The following is an 18,538-nucleotide window of genomic DNA, read 5'->3' as shown; positions in this document are numbered from 1 at the left end:
CATGAAAATACACCACTGGAAAAGCAAAGCTTTCACATGGGCTCTGTGGCTCACTAGGACAAGGCCCTTTTCATCAGCAATTGTGCCAGCATCTGCATTCAATTTGTATAATTCTACCCTTATTTGTGGGGTTTCAAAACATACCGACAGCGTAACCGTCCCCGTATATGTGTATTTGTGAGTGATGACTACATCTGTCCCACAACTTGTATCCAACGGAAATAGATCGTAATTATGTGGAAGCAATTGGCTAAGAAAAAAAAAAGGCCTTGCATAATGACTGAGGACTGTGGTGGGAAGGGGTCTACGTTTCATACCCTCATTTCTGGCACAGCAGAGAACCCACATAATTCGCGGCTGGAAAGTTGGCCATGGATGAAAGATTTCTCTGGCCAGGATCACGGCTGCAGTCATACAATGTTGTGCGTTTTGCACACAGATGCTTTTTGTGTGGCCAGGGTCTATTTTCCTAATCTTAAATGGGCATGCCTGTTCAGTGCAATATGATCAGAATAGGACAAAGTAAATTCTGCTTGAAATGGAGCACACCGGTCCATGGGAAGCCTGTATATATGAAACACAGGTGCCCGCAGCCCTCAATGACCCATTCATAAGCAGGTTGCTAGTCTTTTGGTATAAACGGCTTCAAATATCGCAATTTTTGTGGAACTCTTACTACTTTTGGTGTTTTCACACCAGTCTTCAGTCATTTTTGTTTACGAGACAGTGGAGCTAAAGCAGCACAGGGCGTACCTAACAAAATGATCATTTATGCCATAGAAGTTAATGTAACTCATGGAAAGTGGATGCCGGGCAAGGTCTGGAGTGCAGGTCTGTTTCTGGCCCATGGCTGGAGAAAAAGGAGCCAAACTCATTAAGAGGCGAAAGCCTTTTAACCCCTTCCCAATACTTAACATACCTATATAGGTCACAATGGGGAAGGTCTAAAGGGGAAGCTATTCTCCGTACGGAGACCGACACCATTCCAACATGCCAGGGAGGAGATTTTTAAGCTGCAATGCTCCTCTGGGAAATATTCAAATGGTCTCTTGGGGGAGGAAGACAACGAACTCTGGTGCCACTTATTAGATGTAGCAATCCTAGAAGTCAAATTGACCCTCCAACAAGTCTCCTCCCTGGCATGCTGGCATGGTAGGTCAGTCTCCATAAGGAGAAAAGCTACCCCTTTAGACTACACCTTACCCTCTCATACAGCCAGATCAGATCTCATACTTTGCACTGACGAGGGGCAACCATTCCGATACACAGTGTCTGAAAATTGAGATTCTGATCTGGCATAAATCGTAAGTCATAGGACAAGGCTCGTTGGAGGGTCACGTTGATTTCTCGGATTGCTAACTCTAATAGGTGGCACCAGAGTTAGTCTTATTCCTCCCTGAAGAGACAATTTGAATGGGGAAGGTGTTACACAATAGGATGTACAGGTATGTCATGGTGAGGATGCAGGTACATGCTCGGGGTGATCACCGCGACAGCTCGGCTCAGACAGCTGAGGTTCTGCAGCAACAGCCAGGGATGGTACCAGCACTGTCTCTGGTTGTTAAAGTGCACACAAGGTAAGAGTCAGCTCACCGATCAAACTTGCTGATGCATCTAGAAGTCCTGCGCACAGTAGTTTGGCCACCATCAATATAGAAAATTAAAAAAGTCCAGCGCTGAGCCGATAAATTAAAAATCCAAAATTTATTGTGGAAATTATTAAAATCCAGCAAGTTAAGGCTATATCATGAGGAGCAGACAGAACAATGCTTTTCGACGCTCAGGTCTTAACCCCTTCAGCCCCTGGGCACTTTCCTTTTTTGTTTTTTGCTCCTTTTCTTCTGAGAGCCGTAACTTTTTTATTTATTTTTCTGTCAATCTTGCCATATGAGGGCTTGTTTTTTGCGGGAACGAGTTGTATTTTTAAATGAAACCATAGCTTTTACCATATAGTGTACTGGAAAACAGCAAAAAATTCCAAGTGTGGAAAAACTGCAAAAAAAAAGTGATCGCACAATAGTTTTTGGGATGTTTTATTCATCGGGTACACTATATGGTAAAACTGATGAATCTATGTGATGCATCAGGTCGGTGCGAGTTTGTAGTCACCAAATATGTATAGGTTTACTTGAATTTAAGGGGGTTAAAAAAAATTCACAAGTTTGTCCAATAAAAGTGGCGCACGTTTTGCGCCATTTTCCGAAACACGTAGGGTTCTCATTTTTTGGGATCTATGGCTCAGTGACTGCTTATTTTTTGCGTCTCGAGCTGACATTTTTAATGGTACCATTTTTGCGCAGATGCTACGTTTTGATCGCCTGTTATTGCATTTTGCGTAAAACATGCGGCGACCAAAAAACATAATTTTGGCGTTTGGAATTTTTTTGCCACTACGCCGTTTACCAATCAGATTAATGGATTTTATATTTTGATAGATCAGGCATTTCTGAATGCAGCGATACCAAATGTGTATATTTATTTTTTAACCCTTTAATTTTCAATGGGGTGAAAGGGGGGTGATTTGAACTTTTAGGGGTTTTTTTAAAACTTTTTTTTTTTACTTTTTTTATTTTACTAGTTCCCCTAGGGGGCTATAGCGATCAGCAATCCGATTGCTCTGATCTGCTGATCACAGCTACAGAAAACAGCAGATACGGTCACTTCCTGTTTCATTCGGCTCCGGGCCGGATGAAAACGAAAGTGGAACATCATAGCTGCAGGTGTCATCACATGACCCTGTGCTACCATGGCAACCACCGAAAGTCACGTGATAACGCACGTGACTTCCGGTGGGGGCAGCGGTAAGTAAAAATCATGGCCGCGCGCATATAGATCTCGCTGCCAGACTTTGGCAGCGAGATTTAAGGGGTTAAATGTTGCGAGTGGAAGCGATTCCACTCGCAACATGCAGGCACACATGTCAGCTGTTGAAAACAGCTGATATGTGTGCCGACCGCCGCCGCCTGCCCGCGGCAGGGGACGGGGCTTAACGTGACACGCTCCATGACGGAGAGATCCGTCCAAGGTCGTGAAGGGGTTAATCATGTCCTATCAAATACATGTTTAAAGACCTGAGCGTCGAAACGCATTGTTCTGTCTACTTCCACGTGATATAGCCTTAACTAGCTGGATTTTAATAATTTCCACAATACATTTTGGACTTAATTTATCTGCTCAGCGCTGGACTTTCCTTCTTCTGTTTGTTTAAGTCTACCAATCGATAGACAGTGGGGACAGGGGTAGTTCATGTCATCAAGTGCCATTAATCTGCCATTGTAGAGTAGCAGCTTTAAATCAAAGATCAGTACATAGTGAGCGGCGGCTGTAACCACACCTCGGGATCCGACAGCTGGCTTGCCAGTGTATCAGTACAGAGCTGGTTATCAGTCAGTGGCGTACAGCCAACACTCACTGCATAGTAATCAGTGACTGAAGCCACACCTCTCTGACTGAAAGCCGGAGTCTGCCGGGAGGAATAAAGTTCCTTTCCTCCTGGTAGCTGTAAATTAAGTAAGGCGCCTGCACGGGCTGACAATGAAATTAACCTCTTACATAGGATGGCCGTTCTCATGAGTTAATGTTTAGGGATGATCGAATACCTCAAATATTTGGCTTCACCCATATTCGATGAATAGGTCGCCGCTATTCGACTATTTGCGAATATTCGATGCGCAATGTAAGTCTATAGGAAACCCTAATAGCTGCCTGATATCAACTATTAGAGCTTCACATAGACTTACATTGCGCATCGAATATTCGCATAGCGGCGACCTATTCGTCGAGTATTCGAAGCCGAATATTTGTGATATTCGATCATCCCTAACACTGTTCTGATTGCACAGGACGGAGAGTGGATGAAAACAATGATTTGTTGTGCTGCGCAAAAGATAATTTTAAAGCGTTTTGCCCATTCATCAGACTGTAGACATAAAAAGATCATCAAGAAATTAGTGTAAATACAGCTTAACACTCTAGATAGAGAATAATAGGGAAAACGGCATCTAGAGGATTGTGGGAAGAGAGAGCACCTTGTTTATCCCAATGCCTTGCCCTCCCATACCCCCATGACACGATCAGTACAGATTGTTGTCATACACTGCCAGGTACCACATGGTCTTTTAGGTTCTGCCATAAGTTCTAATGCATTGCAGAACAGCAGTGGCCAGAGTACTCAAAATTCATCTCTATATCATTCTACTGACATGAGGAATAAATCACTTATACCGCACAGTGAACATCATTAAAAGTAAAAAAAAAAAAAAAAACAAAAAAAAACAAAAACCACCACAGTAAAACTACCGTATTTTTCGGACCATAAGATGCACTTTTTTTCCCCCAAATGTTGGGGGAAAGTTGGGGGTGCATCTTTTGGTCTGACTATAGGGCTGCGGCCGGGAACGAGGGTGCTGTGGTGGAGCGGGTCATCGGGGACATGAGCAGGCAGCAGCAGCGCCTGCCGTGACCACGTGGGCCCGCTCATTACATATGCACGCCCATCCTCCCGCCCATCTCTCAGCGCAGAAGCCGGCGCTGACAGGTGGACGGGAGGACGAGCGGGGACGCGCGCATAGTAAAGAGCCGGCCGCATGATCACCCCTGGCAATTACAGCCTGGAGTGATCATGTGCGGCTGTAGTCACTGCCCCCCGCGCGTCATTACCAGCGCGGGGTGCAGTGAATCAGTGCACTCACCCGTCCCCGTGTGTGGAGCCGCCCCCCTGCTGCACGCGATGTCTTCCTGTTTGTGCCGGTCAGCTGATCTGTGCTGAGCTGGTCAGCTGATCGGCACAGACAGGAAGACATCGCGTGCTGCAGGGGAACGGCTCCACACACACAGGTCAGCGTGCCAGAGAGGAAGATGATCGGCTGCAGGGAGTGAGGAAAAGGTGAGTATAAACGTTTATTTTTTTTCTCTGTGCTATAGGATACAGGCCATATACCAGGATGGTATATGAGCACGATGGGGGCATATAGCAGGATAGGAGTATGTGAACAGGCTGGATGGGGGGGGGGGGTGGGATGTGAACAGGCTGGATGGGGGGGGGGGGTGGGATGTGAACAGGCTGGATGGAGGGGGGGGGTATGTGAACAGGCTGGATGGAGGGGGGGGGGTATGTGAACAGGCTGGATGGAGGGGGGGGGGGTATGTGAACAGGCTGGATGGGGGGGGGGGGTATGTGAACAGGCTGGATGGGGGGGGGGGGTATGTGAACAGGCTGGATGGAGGGGGGGTGTATGTGAACAGGCTGGATGGAGGGGGGGTATGTGAACAGGCTGGATGGAGGGGGGGTATGTGAACAGGCTGGATGGAGGGGGGGTATGTGAACAGGCTGGATGGGTATGGTATGTGAACAGGCTGGATGGGGGGGGGGGGTATGTGAACAGGCTGGATGGGGGGGGGTGGGGGGGGTATGTGAACAGGCTGGATGGGGGGGGGGGGGGGGTATGTGAACAGGCTGGATGGGGGGGGGTATGTGAACAGGCTGGATGGAGGGGGGGGTATGTGAACAGGCTGGATGGAGGGGGGGGTATGTGAACAGGCTGGATGGGGGGGGGGTATGTGAACAGGCTGGATGGGGGGGGGGTATGTGAACAGGCTGGATGGGGGGGTATGTGAACAGGCTGGATGGGGGGGGGGGTATGTGAACAGGCTGGATGGGGGGGGGGGTATGTGAACAGGCTGGATGGGGGGGTGGGGGGGTATGTGAACAGGCTGGATGGGGGGGGTATGTGAACAGGCTGGATGGAGGGGGGGGTATGTGAACAGGCTGGATGGAGGGGGGGGATGTGAACAGGCTGGATGGGGGGGGGGGATGTGAACAGGCTGGATGGGGGGGGGGTATGTGAACAGGCTGGATGGGGGGGGGGGTATGTGAACAGGCTGGATGGAGGGGGGGGATGTGAACAGGCTGGATGGAGGGGGGGGATGTGAACAGGCTGGATGGAGGGGGGGGATGTGAACAGGCTGGATGGGGGGGCGGTATGTGAACAGGCTGGATGGGGGGGGGTATGTGAACAGGCTGGATGGGGGGGGTATGTGAACAGGCTGGATGGGGGGGGGGGTATGTGAACAGGCTGGATGGGGGGGGTATGTGAACAGGCTGGATGGGGGGGGGTATGTGAACAGGCTGGATGGAGGGGGGGGGGTATGTGAACAGGCTGGATGGAGGGGGGGGTATGTGAACAGGCTGGATGGGGGGGGGGTATGTGAACAGGCTGGATGGGGGGGGGGGGGGGTATGTGAACAGGCTGGATGGGGGGGGGTATGTGAACAGGCTGGAGGGGGGGGATGTGAACAGGCTGGATGGAGGGGGGGGATGTGAACAGGCTGGATGGAGGGGGGGGATGTGAACAGGCTGGATGGAGGGGGGGGATGTGAACAGGCTGGATGGAGGGGGGGGATGTGAACAGGCTGGATGGAGGGGGGGGATGTGAACAGGCTGGATGGAGGGGGGGATGTGAACAGGCTGGATGGAGGGGGGGGATGTGAACAGGCTGGATGGAGGGGGGGGGATGTGAACAGGCTGGATGGGGGGGGGGTATGTGAACAGGCTGGATGGGGGGGGGGTATGTGAACAGGCTGGATGGGGGGGGGGGGGGTATGTGAACAGGCTGGATGAGGGGGGGTATGTGAACAGGCTGGATGGGGGGGGGGGTATGTGAACAGGCTGGATGGGGGGGGTATGTGAACAGGCTGGATGGGGGGGGTATGTGAACAGGCTGGATGGGGGTTTATAGCAGGATCATATACAAGGCAGGAGGATCATTACCAGGATGGGGTACCTTAGTAGAAAATTTGGGGACATTACCCCCATAACAGTTTCAGCAGCAGATCCTCGCCCCATAACAGTGTGTCATGACCACATTTTTTGCTTAAAGTTTTATTTTCCCATTTTCCTCCTCTAAAACCAGGGTGCGTCTTATAGTCCGGTGCGTCTTATAGTCCGAAAAATACGGTAAACTGCTGTTTTTGTTTATTTGGGCTAATCCTCATGCAGATCCACAGCAGAGCAAACTGAACATAGGTGAAACCTGATGATGACCCTCATATGCTAAGAAAAACAGCTGCACTCAAACGCTGCAGTATACAGACATTGAATATAGGAACTTGGACATGCAATTCTGCTAAGGAAATAAATGTAAGAATTGAGACACTTGGCATACAAAAACGACCAGTTTGTTTTAAGCAAGCCCCTCGGCCAGTGTCAAATCTCATCTAGTATGCTGGGTCACTATCTGTTGATGCCTCTAATCCCTCAGCAGAAATGCATGTCAAAGTTCCTATATTCAATGTCTGTATACCTTAGCGCCTCTGAGTGCAGCTGTTTTAGTTAATTTCTTGTTCAGTATGCACCTGTTCACATTTGTCTGTTAGGAACTGTCAGTTTTCTTAATTTAGCATCAGGTTTCTACTCTGGAAATCAAAATGGGCAGATTTTTAGAAGCTTTTTTGCTAGAAAAATCATGAAACTTTTGTTTTTAGCGACTTAAGTGCGAGTAAACATTTCTTCAAAATATGAAGTATATGGTTTTTAGTGAAAAATTAGCAATAGGTTAAACACCGCACAACTAAAATATGCTGCTTGTGCGTTTAACCTCTGCATACTGACTTACAGATAACATTTGTCCAGGTATAAATGTGAAGATGCTCATCAGCTTACTCCGACAATTCTGAACGCCAAGTAGTAAAGCCCAGAGTCCAGGTTGTAGATAAACCCAAGGTGAGGGCCACAATAGTCTCAGACGTGTTGATGATGTTACTGGTTTGAAGTTTAAAAATCTTGACACAGGACCAGGTCAGATGGCCTCCAATTGATGGAGGGAATTTGTCTCCAGAATGTTGCAATGCAACCTGAGGACAGCATGCTGCAAGGGTTAAAAAAAGAACATACAACTATGCTTCCCTTACCTGTGTGCAAACTATTGTTTATCTAAACTGAAGCCTGGTGTGGGCAGGGACAGCTCCCAGCTCTGCTACACTCAATTTTGAGATAAAGTCAGAAGGGCTGCACACAGTGATCCAAGTTAAACATCGTAGGTTTCAGAATCTCAATAAATTACATTATGCTGCTCTCAGATGAAATAGCAAAAACCTGGTGACAGATTCCCTTTAAGAGAAATGAGAAGAGTAATTGAGAGACCGCTGTATCTCATCATCTTAGGGTATGTGCCCCAGTTGAGTATTTGGTTGCAGACGTTTCTGCAACATTTCTTCATCTCTAGACAGGAAAAATGTGCGTTTTTTGGATGCATTTTTATAATGCTGTAAGAATGGATATGCTTCAGATTATTTTCTGCACAAAGTCTGCAAGGAAAAGAAAAATGACATTTTTGTGTACTCACCGTAAAATGTCTTCCTTGCAGCCTTTCATTGGGGAACACAGACAGTGGGTATTATGGTGTCTCCAGGGAGGCGTGACACTAGATTTTCAAAAGTATTAGCGCCTCCTCCCACAGCATATACCCTAGCTGAGCAGGAAACTAGCTCAGTTTGGTGTAAAAGCAGTAGGAGAAGGACAACCAAAACCACAAGGGTGGGAGCTGTGTCCCCCAATGAAAGGCTCCAAGGAAGACATTTTACGGTGAGTACACAAAAATGTCCTTTCCTTTCTCGCCTTTTCATTGGGGGACACAGACAGTGGGATGTTCCAAAGCAGTCCCTGGGTGGGAACTGAACTATTAACAGTGTATAACATCAGACTAAGAGCTGACTAACGACTGCAACTGCAGTGAACATATATCAAAACACTGTCAAAAAACTGAGCAGTGGCCACTTATAAATGGGCCACTGCCGCCTGAAGGACTTGTCTTCCAAGAGCAGCATCCGCGGAAGCATGCGTATGCACTCTGTAGAATTTTTGTAAACATGTGCACACTGGACCAGGTAGCGGCCTTGCAAAGTTGGGCCGCCGAAGCCTGATGGCGGATAGCCCAGGAAGCACCCACTGCTCGCGTAAAGTGGGCCCGCACAGATTGAGGAGGAACAACACCTCGTGTTTTGTATGCCTCACAGATGGCAGTCCTAATCCATCAAGAAGTCGTGGGTTTAGAGGCCGGATTGCCCTTTTTGTGTCCTTCTGAGAGGATGAAGAGGGCATCGGACTTGCGCAACGGCGCTGTTCTGGAAATGTAGATCCGCAGAGCCCTGACAAGATCTAGAGTAAGAAGGGCTTTTTCAAAAGAGTGGACAGGGGCCGGGCAGAATGACGGCAACACAATGTCCTCGTTTAAGTGGAAAGAAGATACGACCTTCGGGAGAAAAAGCGGGGGAAGGCCGAAGGACCACCTTATGATGGAAAAATCAGGTAAGGTGAGCGACAGGAAAGGGCCGCCAGTTCGGACACTCGCCTGATAGAGGTAATGGCGACTAAAAAGGCAACCTTCCAGGACAGTCGTTGAAGAGAGATTTCTCTCAGAGGTTCGAAGGGAGGAAGCTGAAGACCTCCGAGAACCAGATTCAGATCCCAGGGATCTAAGGGGTGGCGATAAGGAGGGACCAAATGCGCCACCCCTTGAAGAAAGGTACGGACCTGAGGGCGAGAAGCCAGCTGCTTCTGGAAAAAAAAAAAAAAAAAACAAACTGACAAGACAGAAACTTGTCCTTTAAGGGTACTGTGAGCTAGACCAGAGTCCAAACCGTCTTGCAGAAAGGCAAGAACATTAGGGATTGAAAAGGTAAGGGGCGACCGATTATGACGGTCACACCAGGAAAGATAGGTCTTCCAGGTCCTGTGATAGATACTGGCGGAGGAGGGCTTCCGAGCATTAAGCATGGTATGAACTACCTTAGAAGAAAGACCTGATTTTGCTAGAATCAAGGATTCAAGCGCCACGCCGTCAAATGCAGCTGTGCTGTATTCTGGTGGAATATTGGACCTTGCGACAGAAGATCCGGGCGGTCGGGAAGACGCCAGGGAGTGTCGCCGAGCAGTTGGAGAAGCTCTGGGTACCAGGCACTCCTGGGCCAGTCCGGGGCCACGAGGATCACCGGGATTCCCTGCACTTTGATTTTCTTGATTAATCTCGGAATGAGAGGAAACGGAGGGAAGATGTAGGGTAGGCAAAACTGCGACCACGGAAAGACTAGAGCATCGGAGCCGAGCGCTAGCGGGTCTCTCGACCGGGTTATGAAGGGATGTATTTTGGCGTTCATCCGAGAAGCCATGAGGTCCACATCTGGGAGTCCCCAACAAAGAGTGATCTGATGGAACACTTCGTCGTGGAGGGACCATTCCCCTGCCGCTAGCCCTTGCCTGCTGAGAAAGTCTGCGGCCCAGTTGTCTACCCCCGGAATATGGACAGCTGAAATAATGGGAATGTGCATCTCTGCCCAAAGAAGAATCCTGGATACTTCTTTCATCGCTGCCCTGCTGCGAGTTACTGTTGATGTAAGCCACGGCCGTGGCATTGTCTGACTGGATCCGAACAGGGAGGCCCAATAGTAAGGGTCGAAAATTCTGAAGGGCCAAAAATATGGCTCTGATCTCCAGAACATTGATGTGCAGGGAGTGCTCGGAAGGAGACCAGCGTCCGTGAACAGTGTGGTGGAGAAACACCGCCCCCCAGCCTATCAGGCTGGCATCCGTCGTGACTACTTGCCAGTGGACCGGGCGGAAGGACTTCCCTTGAGATAGGGATGAGGCTTGAGTCCACCAGACGAGGGAGCTGAGCGCAGACCGAGATAGGCGGACTGCCCAGTCTAGGGAAGCTGGATCCTTGTCCCAGGAGGATAGAAGATCCAGTTGTAGAGGGCGCAGATGGAATTAGGCAAAGGACACGGCTTCTATGACCGCCACCATCTTGCCTAACACTCTCATTCCATTCCGAAGGGATGTGTGACGGCGAGAGCGGAGGGATTTGGCGGCCTGGATCAGGGAAGACCTCTTGTCCTCTGGAAGAAAAACCTGGGACTGAGCCGGGTCTATCAGCATACCTAAAAAGGTGATGCGCTGATGAGGAATGAGGGATGACTTGTTGAAGTTGATAAGCCACCCTAGCCTTGACAGCGTGTCTAGGCAAATCTGCACGCTTTCTGAGCAAACTTGAAGAGAGCTCCCTTTAACAAAAGAAGGTCGTCCAAATAGGGAATAACCAGGATGCCTCTGGGGTGTAAAATGGACATGACGGCCGCCATGACCTTTGTGAAGACCCGAGGAGCAGTAGCTAGCCCAAAGGGGAAGGCCGTGAATTGGAAATGACTGTGTCCTACGGCAAAGCGAAGGTACCGTTGATGAGAGACACATATGGGAATGTGTAAATAAGCATCTTGAACGTCTATGGAAGCTAGGAATTATCCAGGTTCCATGGCGGCTAGCACTGCTCTCAATGATTCCATTCGGAAAGTTCAAATCCGTACAAATTTGTTCAGCCGTTTGAGGTCCAAGATAGGGCGGACAGCCATCTTTTTTGGGAACGACAAAAAGGTTTGAATAGAAACCTTTGCCGCGCTGTTCCAGGGGCACTGGAATGATAGCCTCTTTACAGAAAGCAAATGTTATGGCCTGAAATAAGGCCTGGCTTTGCGTTTTGGACTTTGGAAGACGAGAACGCAGAAACCTGTTGGCCGGCAGGGAATGGAAAAATCGATCTTGTAACCTGAGGTGACGATTTCTCGAACCCAAGCATCGTGAGTGTGGTCTAGCCAGATATCCCGAAAAAGCAGAAGCCGCCCTCCAACAGGAGTCGGATCTGAGGGATACCTGGCGTCATGCTGAGGGGGCCTGTACAGAGCGAGGTTCTTTGGGTTTAGGTTGCTTGAAGTGGGAACGCCAAGAAGAGCCCCTTGAGGGACCGGATCCTCGATCTGAGCGTTGGGACGATCCTTGGGCTGAAGGTTTTTGAGGGGCAGGCCGAAAGGACTGCCTGTGCCAAGGAGATTTTTTAAAATTCCTGGATACAGGCCGCTTTTGAGGTAGAATGGTACTTTTACCACCCGTTGTCTCAGATATGAGTTTGTCCAGGGATTCTCCAAACAGACGCAGGCCATGGAAGGGGAGTGTGGACAGGGATTTCTTGGAGGCACTGTCCGCATTCCATATTTTTAGCCAAGGGACTCTGCCGGCAAAGACAGCATTGACCGCCGATAGGGCTGACAAACTAGCTGCATCTAGGGAGCCGTGAAGAAAATAATTAGAGGCTAGAGAGAACAAAATCAAGGATCTCAAAAGCCGCCGGGGGAATATTACAAGAGCGAAGCATCCTGCGTAGGTTCTTGCTCCACCCCCCAAAAGCTCTCGCGACCCATGTTAAGGCAAACAGGTGGCGAAGAGAAGAGCCCAAAGCCTGGAAAATAGATTTGACTGCAGCATCAACTGCGCGGTCGGACGAGTCTTTGAGAGACGCGTTGTTTGAAACAGACATGACCATGTGTTTAGCCAGTCTGGATACTGGCGGATCCACAACGGGGGGGGGGGGGGTACTGACCAGGGCTTAACCATTTCAGAGGGAAAGGGATAAGCGAATGAAGAGAAGGGTTTTTTTATTAAACCTTCCATCAGGGTGATCCCACAGTTTAGATATAATTTGCCGAAAAAACGGATCCTGAGCAAGGATTTCGGAGGCTTCTTGGCCCTCTTGATTGCCGACTGAGAAGTCGGGTCAGGAGGCTGATCAGAGATCGACAGATTGATTGACAGCTGAAATTAGTGTGTGTCTTCTATATGCCTAGACTCAGAAAGGACATCAGAGTCAGAGTCTTGAGAATCGGGACTACTAAAGGTCACGGAACCTCGGTCAGACTGACCATCGTCCGAGTCGGATGAGGCGTAGAGGTCACAATGGCGCCTTTTGGAAACAGCCTTTTTACATTCTGGGGAAGAAGGACCAGACGAAGCAGGTGGGCTCCTCTGAGGGAGCTGGGCCGGGGGAAGGCTGTGGGAGCCTGAGGACACCTGGGATACCTGAGCGGCAAGGTCATTAACCTTTTAGACATTAGAAGAGCCCATGCAGGCATTACGTCATCAGACGGGGGTGCTGCCTGGCCGGTGGCCAGAGCAGAATCCAGAGACTGCACGGCATCCTGGTCCGGCAACGGGGTCTGTTGTGACACGGTAGAAGGGGCATCGCAGCCCCGGTATAGTGGATAGCTTCGGCCATTAGAAAACGAGCGTCCACAGGTGGTACATGCATAGTACAGGTCCGTAGAGGACGTGTGGGAAGCTTTATCACCCTTGCGGTTACACATGTCAGCAATAGAGTCCTACAGCCCTATAGGGGTAGAGTTATATGAGTGAGGAGCCACTAGCAGTATTATAAAGTGACTGCTATGCACAGCCGGTATATACCGTAGCAAAATGGCATATACTGTCAAACAGCCGGCATATACCTGCAGGCAGAGCCAGTATATACCACTTATAGCTGATATACACCGCTAGCCAGCAGGCACACACCGCTAGAGAGACAGCGATATGCCGCTGAGTAGAGCGGTATATAGTGCTGCAGAAGTGCAGAGCCAAGGAGGCGATCTCACCCGAGTCTGCTCCCCACATGGAAAATGGCGTCCAGTGTTCCTGGCAGCATAGAGGAGAGAGACGGCCCCCGGAGGCTGATTGTCTCAGGGCTGGGACTAAGCGTGACGGCCAATCGGAAAAGAGCTGCTCCTGAGTGAGGGAGCGTCTTCCAGAGCAGTGAGGGGGCGTTGCTAGAATGCAGGCCGAAGCCGTGGGCTAAATTAATGATGCTCCCCGGGATCATGACCTGCATCGGCCCACCAGCGCCGTTCCAGGCGGCGGTTTGGATGCAGGGGACAGAACTCGTCGTCTCCCTACCTGCTCCTGGCTCCGTCTGAAGACGCGTCGGTGATTGATGCGGGGATCTCAGGGACGCATCTTCGGCTCAAGGCTGAAGCAGGTCCTCGGCTCTGCTTAGCCCTCGGAGCTACCTTGGTGTGAGGTGCTTCCGGTGGAGCCTGGAGGGGTACGCAGACCCGACCACTTGGGCGCGAGGGAAGACTGATTGCTTGTGCACGCCAGGTTTCCTCTGCCCGTACACGGGGGGGGGGGGGGACGGGGGTGGCAAGGCACCCTGGTATTGCTCCTATCAAAAATAGAGTGAATAAGAAAAAGAAAACAAAATAAAAAGCAAAAATAAGCTGGCCTGAGGCACCTCTGGTGGAGCTCAGTCCAGACATGTCAGCCTCCCTGCTGACACTAGAAAAAAACTGAGCTAGTTTCCTGCCTAGCTAGGGTATATGCTGTGGGGGGAGGAGCTAACACTTTTGCAAATCTAGTGTCACGCCTCCCCTGGAGACACCATAATACCCACTGTCTGTGTCCCCCAATGAAAAGGCGAGAAAGGAACTCAACATGTGCACTGCACTTCAGGTTTCTCATTGATTTTGCTGGCATAAGGGTTTACATGCAGTTGTGATAAAACTGCAGTAAAAAAAAAAAAAAAAAAAAAAAAAAAAAAAAAAAACCACACAATTAAAATGCACTGTGCACACAGCCCTAGACTCTTGTAACAGGGTTGGGGTACCGATATTTAAGAAAGGTAAGAGGATAGATCCAGGCAACTACCGTCCGCTAAGTCTGACATCAGTAGTATGCAAAGTTTTTGAGGGATGAAAGCAAAAATATATTGCAGAAAATAATTTAATAACTGACAGACAGCATGGATTCACGAAAGATAAGTCGTGTCTAACCAAACTGTTGGGGTTCTATGAAAGGGTAAGTGCAAACCTGGATATTGGTAATGCAGCTGATGTGATTTATTTGGACTTTGCCAAAGGTTTTGATACTGTACCACATAATATTAGGCCTCTTTCACACATCAGTGTTTTTGCATCAGTATTTGGATGCCAAAAGCCAGATTATCTCCAAAACACAGAACAGGTGTAAGTCTCTCTATTACAGCTTTTCTTTGCAAGTTCCACTCCTGGTTTTGGCATCCAGATACTGAGGAAACACTGATGCAAAACTACTGATGTATGAATGAGGCCTAACAATGAAGCTCCAGAAGCAAGGACTATTGCAAACTATAAGCAGATGGGTAAGGAATTGGCTAAGATAGGAAACAAAGTAGTCATAAATGGTAAATTCTTTAAATGGGCTATAGTCAGCAGTGGGGTGCCGTAGGGATCTGTGCTAGGACCGATTCTTTTTAATCTCTTTATTAAGGACCTTGTGGATGGGATTGATAGTACAGTGTCAGTCTTTTCTGATGACACCAAACTATGTAGGATATTAAAAACTGACCTTGATAGTACAATATTACAAAAAGATCTGATAAGATGTCAGAATGGGCAGATACTTGGCAAATGAGATTTAATGTTGATAAATGTAAAGTAATGCACCTAGGACAGAGTAATCCTATAAGTGCATATACGTTAAATGGAAGTAAACTCGGGACTACAGAACAGGAGAAGGACTTGGGTATTCTCATTACAAATAAGCTGAGCTGCAGCACTCAATGTCAAGCAGCAGCTGCAAAAGCAAAAAAGATTCTAGGGTGTATAAAAAGAGATTAGATCCCGTGATCCCAACGTATTGTTACCCCTCTATAAATCACTTGTAAGGCCACATCTAGAATATGGGATCCAGTTTTGGGCTCCACATTTTAAAAAGGACATTCAGAAGTTAGAATCAGTTCAAAGGTGGCTAACTAGACTACTACAAGGAATGGAAGGCCTCCCATATGATGACAGGTTGAAAAAGTTGGTTTAGCTTAGAAAAAAAGAAGATCTCAGAGGAGATCTCATTTATATGTATAAATACATGTGTGGTCAATACAAAGGACTGGCACATGACTTATTTCTTCCAAAGACAATACTAAGGACCAGGGAGCACTCACTGCGGGTGGAAGAAAAGCAATTCAGACAGCTAAATAGGAAAGGGTTCTCTACAGTAAGAGCAGTCAAACTGTGGAATGCCCTACCACAAGAGGTAGTAATGGCAGATACTATAACAGCTTTCAAAAAAGGGCTGGATGATTTCCTCAATACACAACTGTCGGTTATGAAGGATTTCGTGACAAAATGTAGAACTGGTAGAGGAAGGTTGAACTGGATGGACCTAGGTCTTTTTTCAACCTATGTATCTATATGTACTCATGCAAGTACATAACTATGTAATTTATACAATCTGATTTAAAAAAATAAATCTTAATATCTGGATGCTGAAGTTTTTAGCTTTTTGCATCATTTGTCCACAAGTGGATGGGGGAGAAAAAAGAAGAAGAAGAAGAAGAAGAAAAAAAAAAAAAAAGGTCCAGTTTCAGATTTTGGTTTTGTTTATATGGACTGTGTATTCTGACAGCTCAGCCTCTGAGCTCAAGAACTAAGTCTTTACAGGAAGCATGATGCGATCACCAATTTAAGTCCATACGGACTGGAGTAATGCATATAGCTGCATTAGGCTAGGATGACATGGCCGTAGATTCCCTCATCCCAGACAATAGAGTCGATTATGTTAATGACACCAATAAAACTCTGGTCACAGTTTGATCAGAGTGTCTGCCTAGTGCGATTCCATTTTCTGGGATGTGAAAAAACAGACATTGTGAGGAGAGGATGGAGAACAAAGAAGGGAATTTTGTTTACTTACCGTAAATTCCTTTTCTTCTAGCTCCAATTGGGAGACCCAGACAATTGGGTGTATAGGCTATGCCTCCGGAGGCCGCACAAAGTATTACACTTAAAAGTGTTAAGCCCCTCCCCTTCTGCCTATACACCCCCCGTGCTCCCACGGGCTCCTCAGTTTTGGTGCAAAAGCAAGAAGGAGGAAAAAGAATTATAAACTGGTTTAAAGTAACTTCAATCCGAAGGAATATCGGAGAACTGAAACCATTCAACATGAACAACATGTGTACACAAAAAAACAGGGGCGGGCGCTGGGTCTCCCAATTGGAGCTAGAAGAAAAGGAATTTACGGTAAGTAAACAAAATTCCCTTCTTCTTTGTCGCTCCATTGGGAGACCCAGACAATTGGGACGTCCAAAAGCAGTCCCTGGGTGGGTAAAATAATACCTCGTAAGAGAGCCGTAAAACGGCCTCTTCCTACAGGTGGGCAACCGCCGCCTGAAGGACTCGTCTACCTAGGCTGGCATCCGCCGAAGCATAGGTATGCACCTGATAGTGTTTCGTGAAAGTGTGCAGACTCGACCAGGTAGCCGCCTGACACACCTGCTGAGCCGTAGCCTGGTGCCTCAAAGCCCAGGACGCGCCCACGGCTCTGGTAGAATGGGCCTTCAGCCCTGAGGGAACCGGAAGCCCAGCCGAACGGTAGGCTTCGAGAATTGGCTCCTTGATCCACCGAGCCAAGGTTGATTTGGAAGCCTGTGACCCTTTACGCTGGCCAGCGACAAGAACAAAGAGTGCATCCGAGCGGCGCAGGGGCGCCGTACGAGAAATGTAGAGTCTGAGTGCTCTCACCAGATCTAACAAGTGCAAATCCTTTTCACATTGGTGAACTGGATGAGGACAAAAAGAAGGTAAGGAGATATCCTGATTGAGATGAAAGGGGGATACCACCTTAGGGAGAAATTCCGGAACCGGACGCAGAACCACCTTGTCCTGGTGAAAAACCAGGAAAGGGGCTTTGCATGACAGCGCTGCTAGCTCAGACACTCTCCGAAGTGAAGTGACTGCTACTAGAAAAACCACTTTCTGCGAAAGGCATGAGAGAGAAATATCTCTCATTGGCTCGAATGGTGGTTTCTGAAGAACCAGCAGCACCCTGTTCAGATCCCAGGGTTCTAACGGCCGCTTGTAAGGAGGAACGATGTGACAAACCCCCTGCAGGAACGTGCGTACCTGTGGAAGTCTGGCTAGGCGCTTCTGGAAAAACACAGAGAGCGCTGAGACTTGTCCCTTAAGGGAGCAGAGCGACAAACCCTTTTCCAGTCCAGATTGAAGGAAGGACAGAAAAGTGGGCAAGGCAAAAGGCCAGGGAGAAAAACCCTGAGCAGAGCACCACGACAGGAAAATTTTCCACGTCCTGTGGTAGATCTTGGCGGACGTTGGTTTCCTAGCCTGTCTCATAGTGGCAATGACCTCATGAGATAACCCTGAAGACGCTAGGATCCAGGACTCAATGGCCACACAGTCAGGTTGAGGGCCGCAGAATTCAGATGGAAAAACGGCCCTTGAGATAGCAAGTCTGGTCGGTCTGGTAGTGCCCACGGTTGGCCGACCGTGAGATGCCACAGATCCGGGTACCACGACCGCCTCGGCCAGTCTAGAGCGACGAGGATGACGCGGCGGCAGTCGGCCCTGATCTTGCGTAACACTCTGGGCAACAGTGCCAGCGGAGGAAACACATAAGGGAGCTGAAACTGCGACCAATCCTGAACTAAGGCGTCTGCCGCCAGAGCTCTGGGATCTTGAGACCGTGCCATGAACGTCGGTACCTTGTTGTTGTGCCGGGACGCCATGAGGTCGACGTCCGGCACCCCCCAGCGGCAACAGATCTCCTGAAACACGTCCGGGTGAAGGGACCATTCCCCTGCGTCCATGCCCTGGCGACTGAGATAATCTGCTTCCCAGTTTTCCACGCCTGGAATGTGAACTGCAGAGATGGTGGAGGCCGTGGCTTCCACCCACA

At 48.8% G+C, this 18,538-nt stretch overlaps 1 protein-coding gene across 2 annotated transcripts in view; it reads right to left on the bottom strand.

Moving 5' to 3' along the window:
- Positions 1-18,538, bottom strand: part of PARP2 (poly(ADP-ribose) polymerase 2) — a 169,918-nt gene that overhangs the window by 120,232 nt on the left and 31,148 nt on the right. The window lies entirely within an intron of this gene.

This window comes from Anomaloglossus baeobatrachus, chromosome 1 (assembly GCF_048569485.1).
Source record: "Anomaloglossus baeobatrachus isolate aAnoBae1 chromosome 1, aAnoBae1.hap1, whole genome shotgun sequence".
Taxonomy (NCBI): domain Eukaryota; kingdom Metazoa; phylum Chordata; class Amphibia; order Anura; family Aromobatidae; genus Anomaloglossus; species Anomaloglossus baeobatrachus.
Note: the sequence above shows the minus strand (reverse complement) of the source record. Positions and strands in the feature narration are given on the sequence as shown.